At 38.9% G+C, this 5,493-nt stretch overlaps 1 non-coding gene across 1 annotated transcript; it reads left to right on the top strand.

The window, feature by feature from the left end:
• Positions 1-2,456: 2,456 nt before the first annotated feature.
• On the top strand, positions 2,457-2,575 carry LOC120594355 (5S ribosomal RNA). The gene has a single exon (XR_005650553.1). It is a non-coding gene; the product is annotated as a 5S ribosomal RNA (ribosomal RNA).
• Positions 2,576-5,493: the final 2,918 nt, after the last annotated feature.

Genomic DNA, 5,493 nt, shown 5'->3' with positions numbered 1-5,493 from the left:
TGAGACAATTAGATATCTATATGTAAAAGAATGTAATTGGATGACTACCTCATGCCATATGCAAAATTTAAGTAAAAAATGGATCAGTGACCTAACTGCAAAAGCTAAAACTATAAAACTCTTAGAAGAAAGTGTACATGTAAATCTTCATAACATTGGCCGAAGAAGTAGTTTCTTAGCTATGATAGCAAAAACACAAGTGATTAAAAGAAAAAGTAGATAAATCAGATTTCATCAAACTAAAAACTTTTGTGCTTTAAAGGACACTATCAAAAAAGTGAAAAGACAACCCATAGAATTGGACAAGATATTCACCAATCGTATATTCAATAATGGTCTAGAATCCAGAATATGTAAAGAGCTTTTACAACTCAACAATAAAAGTCACATAATCCAATTTTTAAAATGGATGAAATCTTTGAGTAGAGTTTTTTCTCTAGAGAAGATAAACAAATGGCCAACAAGCATGTGAAAAAATGCTCAATATCAGTAGTTATTAGGAAAATGCAAGTCAAAACCACAATTAGATACCACTTCATACACACTATGATGGTAATGTTTAAAAAAAGAAAGAAAGAAAACAGCAAGTTTTGGCAATGATGTGTAGAAATTGGAACCCTCATATAATTCTGTTAAGATTGGAAAATGGTACATCCTGTTGCATTTTGCATCTCAATACAAATTAAATAATAAAAGTAAAGTGCCTTCTAGTTTCTTCTTAAAACCTTTTCCTTGTCTCCATCCTGTTGGCTTGATTGTGGATTCCTTATTCAGAATGACCACCAAGTTGGATGGTTTGGCACATAGTGCAAATTGACCCGCCCAGTTCCATTCCAAAGCCTCTATGGCATGCCTCACTGCATGCTGGGGACAGGAAAGCTAAATTCATTTCCCATTTTCTCTTGCAGCATGATTTCCATGTGTGTCCCAGGTTTTACCTCCCTGAGAGATTTGCAAAGTGGAAATGAGGTGGACTCCATGCTTCCTATGGCACACACAGTTATAAAGTTTTGTTTCTCTGCAGCAGCAGTTACAGTGGTCCCTGTGTGAAGCTCTAACTTTACGAGTGTTGAGAAGCAGATCATGGGGCTTTCATTCTGTTGATATAGCCTGGGCTGAGGCCGTATGGTACTTGAGCAAGAGTCAACAATTTTTTTTTTCTATAAAAGGCCAAATAGCAAATACTTTGGCTTTGTGGGCCATGTGGTCTCTGTTGCAACTTTTCAACTCTGTTATTGTAGCATGAGAACAGGCATATATAACACATAAATGAATGGACATGGCTGCTTTCCAATAAAGTTTTATTTACAAAAATTTGGCCCATGGGCCATAGTTTGCCAACCCACTGTCCTAGAGCGATAATTGTAATGGTAGTGGTAGCAGAGGTAGGATTTCCTTTGTTGGGTCAGTTCTATGGTGTGTTTTAAACAGTTGATAATCTTTTAGTAGTTGCATTAGGAATTGCAAAATGCATACTTAACCTTTCACAGTCTATTTAGAATCAGTATTTTTCTACTTCAATGAAAATGTGAAACGTTACTGCCATATAGATCCCATTACTCTCCCCCCTTTCTACCACAGTTGTCTTATATAGTACATCTACATATATTGAGAAATATCTACAATGTTATATATTTTGCTTTCAACCTTCACACATGCTTTAAAGAACTATAATTTACCTAAATTTTTACCATTTCTGTCTCTAGTTAATTTGTTCTCTTTCCTCTAGCTTCTTAAACATATGGGATACAGTGATAATAATTATTTTAATGACTTTGTCTACTAATTCAATAATTTCTGTCATTCTAGGCTAGTTTCAATGGACTGATTTTCTTACTTCTTTGCTTTTCTGTTATATTTTAAATTGGATTCCAGACATTGTGAACTTTGCCTTGTTGGGTGTTGGGATATTTTTGCATTCCTCTAGTTTCTCCTTTTTCTGGGATGTGGTTGAATTACTTAGAGACAGTTTGATTCTCTTAAGTCTTGTTTTTAAGATTTGTTAGGCAGTACTAAAGCCTAGTTTAGGGGTCATTATTTCCCATTATTGAGGCAAAATGCTTCTGAGCACTCTACCTGATACCACATGAATTATGAGGTTTTCCAATCTGATTGGTGTGAGCAGGCATTATATCTTGCCTTGTGTGAGCTCCAGGCGTCCTTCTCTCTGATCTTCCCTCCAGGTACTCTTCATTCTCTTAAAAATATCCTCTGGGAAGGGGAGTTGTGGGGCTGGGTGAAAGGGGTGAAGGGTTAAAGAAGTACAAATTAATAGTTGATAGATGGTCATGGGGATGGGGAGCACGGCATAGGGAATGCAGTGAACAGTAATATAATGGCTAGATGCAGAGCCAGAAGAAAGAAAGAGCAATCAGCGGGATCATTTATAAACTACATAAATGTCTAAGCAATGTACTGTCTGCTTGAAACTAATAAAATTTTAAAAAGAAAATATTATCTACAGCCATGCCACCCTGAACAAGCCTGATCCCATCTGATCTCAGAAGCTAAGCAGGGTTGGGCCTGGTTAGTACTCGGATGGGAGACCACCTGGGAAGACCAGGTGCTGTAGTCGTAAAAAATAAAAAATAAGGGATTGTGAGCTGACAAGGTCCTTGGAATCTGTGAGGTCAACCAAAGGTTGCCTCACCTAAAAAAATAAATAAATAAATAAAAAGAAAATATCCCCGACTCCATAACTCCATGCCCTCATTGTCCTTTAGTTGCACTCACCTGACAAAACCCCGTCCCTCGGTCAGTCAAGATCTTAGACGCATCCAATCTTTAACTAGGCTCATGGGGAAAAACAATCAATGACACAAAAAAAGATTGCCCAAATTAGCTGGGACTTCAAACTGTTATACAATCATTCTTTATGTCCTTAGCTACCTTTCTTTCATTTTCTACAGGGATTGTTTTCAACCTTCTACATTTTCCTCAGCACTGCCCTTCAGCAGTGCGTGCACGCGTGCACACACACACGCGCGCGCACACACACACACACACACACACACATCACTTGCATTGAATTTACAGGAAATAAACTTCTCATCATTTTTATAGAGAAAATAGAAGCCATCAGATGGGAACTTCTTCAACTTCTCACCACCACACTTACTAAACAGCTCTGGTTTACTCTACCAAAGAGATCTGGTGAGTCAGTGAGACCGTGAGAAAAGCCTTTGGCAATGACTTTTGAAAACAAACGCTGCACATTTAAGTGAGAGATGGACAAACCAGTTTGGATAAACTAAGGGAACCTGGGCCTTTGTCCACTGCCACTAACAGAACCAAATTGGGTCCTGGCTGCATTACTTAAATGGGCTCAACTATGAAGTGCCTATTTGTTTGCTGGTTAGAAATTGTTCTTATTGCTTGGGTATCTTGTTTTCCCCTTGGGCATTTAAAATGAGCCCAATATTTTTGTGTGGCTTTCTGTTCAATTTTGTTTCAAAGGATGTTACTCTCTATTCCCATCTGTGGGGATTCTGGTTGTGAACCAATCTGCACTGTGTAGTTGTCTGAGGGAGGAGCGGAGTGTGTTTTTGAACAGACTTTGCTTTTGAAAGTTGCTTGGAGTCTGCCTTTTTTCAATACCCTGGCCTAATGATGAAACATCATGCTAGGGAGATTGTTATTCATCATTCATTGAATTCCAAGCTTGGGAGGAAATGGTGATATGAAGGGAGGAGAGATTGTGTGGAACGGAGGAAAGAGAACAGCCTGTGTACTTATTTGCTCATGGTGGTGAGAATGTTATGCCCTGACCTTATTCTTGAAGAGAAATGATGCATAGCTTTATACAAGTAACCTGATCCGTCCCCACAAAGTGTATTTAGACATGGAAATATATGTGAACAAAAGAGATGTTCCTGTACTTATTAAAAGAAAGACGGAAAGCAAGCAAGCTGTGACTTCTTCTAATGCTCTATTTCTAAAATTCCTTTAAGCCTTCCTGGTTATTATACATAATTTTTATAAGATTACACTGGGTTCCAGCACAAGAGGGAGGTTCAATAATCCCAAAGCTCTTTTATGACATTGATTCTCTCACCCTTGGCATGGGTGATAATGGCAATGGAAGGGTTGGAAGTTGCTCGTGGGAAGAGAGGTGGGAGAGGTGTTGGTTACTTTGCCACCCACAGAGTCCCTGAATGTATTCCTCCTCTGATTCCAGTGAGTTTGTGTCATCAGTTATGCCTAGAAGACAGATAATTATAGTGGCTAAGACACAGAGACGTTGGGCTTATCTGTGGATCTGGTGACCATGAGCTACTCCCCAGGAAGTGCATTTGTTTCACTGCTACTAATCCACAACCTGCTGTAATGGGGGAAAATAATAAATGAGCCCAGAATGTTATGTTGGGTTTTAGCTCATTGACTTAAAAGGCTGAGGTATAATTTCCGAGCTTTTTATAGTCGTGAACATCTGCTCACAGGAGCCTGCAACATCTGCAGCCCTTGTAGTCATTCTTTGCAAAGGACCATAAAGTTTATAGAAAAAATGAATCCACCCAGACACAGAAGAACCACCTTCCTGGCTGAGAAGTTTTTATTTTATATTCCAGAATGGACAACAGAACATTGTGAGCCTACACTTGAGGACATGTGGGAAAAAAAGAGCTGGGTTTCTGCTCTGCCTTGCTCTACACATCCCAGTCACATACATGCCCAGCCACACTTCCAGAGTCCCTTTCACATTTATGTTATCTCTTTTAACTTGCACTGTGGCTCTGTTGGCAGCCATAATCTCTTTCCACAAAAATGTATACATATGTAGACAGAAAATTTTAAGTGCACATACTAATTTGGGAAATCTTAAGCCCCAAACATAAATTTCTAGTCCATATTCACAATTATGTGGACAGAAAGAAGAGGTAAATAGAGGCAGCATCATATCATAGAAAGAACGCTGGGTTGGGATTGGGAGACCTCCATTCACGATTCAGCTCTAGGGCCTTCATATGTCACTTGGTTTCTTTGGGCCTTCCACTTTTCGTTTATATAGTGAGGAAGCTGGATTCCATTTTTCTGTCTCTTCTAGCTTTCATGCTAAATAAACCAGGAGTCAATATCCAGGATGATTTCAGCCATGCCATATAAATATGTAGGAAGAAGGCAAGAAGGAAATATGCCAAAATGTTTGTAGTGGTTACCTTTGTGTGGTAGGATTATGAAGGCATGACAATTCTATTCTTTGTTCTTTTTGGCACCTTCTAACTCTTCTGTATTGCACATGTATCATATTTATGATTAGAAGGACATTGTAAAAATATTGAAAGATTTGGTGAAGTTGATACCTCCTTTTTATTGCATTATCTCCTTCTTCAGCTAGTTCTGCATTATGGCAGCCAGACGAATACAACACCTCCACTGAGTCTTCCCTGCATAACCATCGTCTCCCAGATTACTCCTATGGCACTGCCTTCGACATGCTTGCTTTTGCTTTGGGCATCTCAGACTTTATCATTTATTGTGTAATGCGTGTGTGGC

The sequence above is a fragment of the Pteropus medius genome, unplaced genomic scaffold, assembly GCF_902729225.1.
Source record: "Pteropus medius unplaced genomic scaffold, Ma_sr-lr_union100, whole genome shotgun sequence".
NCBI lineage: Eukaryota > Metazoa > Chordata > Mammalia > Chiroptera > Pteropodidae > Pteropus > Pteropus medius.
This window is presented reverse-complemented; position numbering and strand designations above follow the sequence as displayed.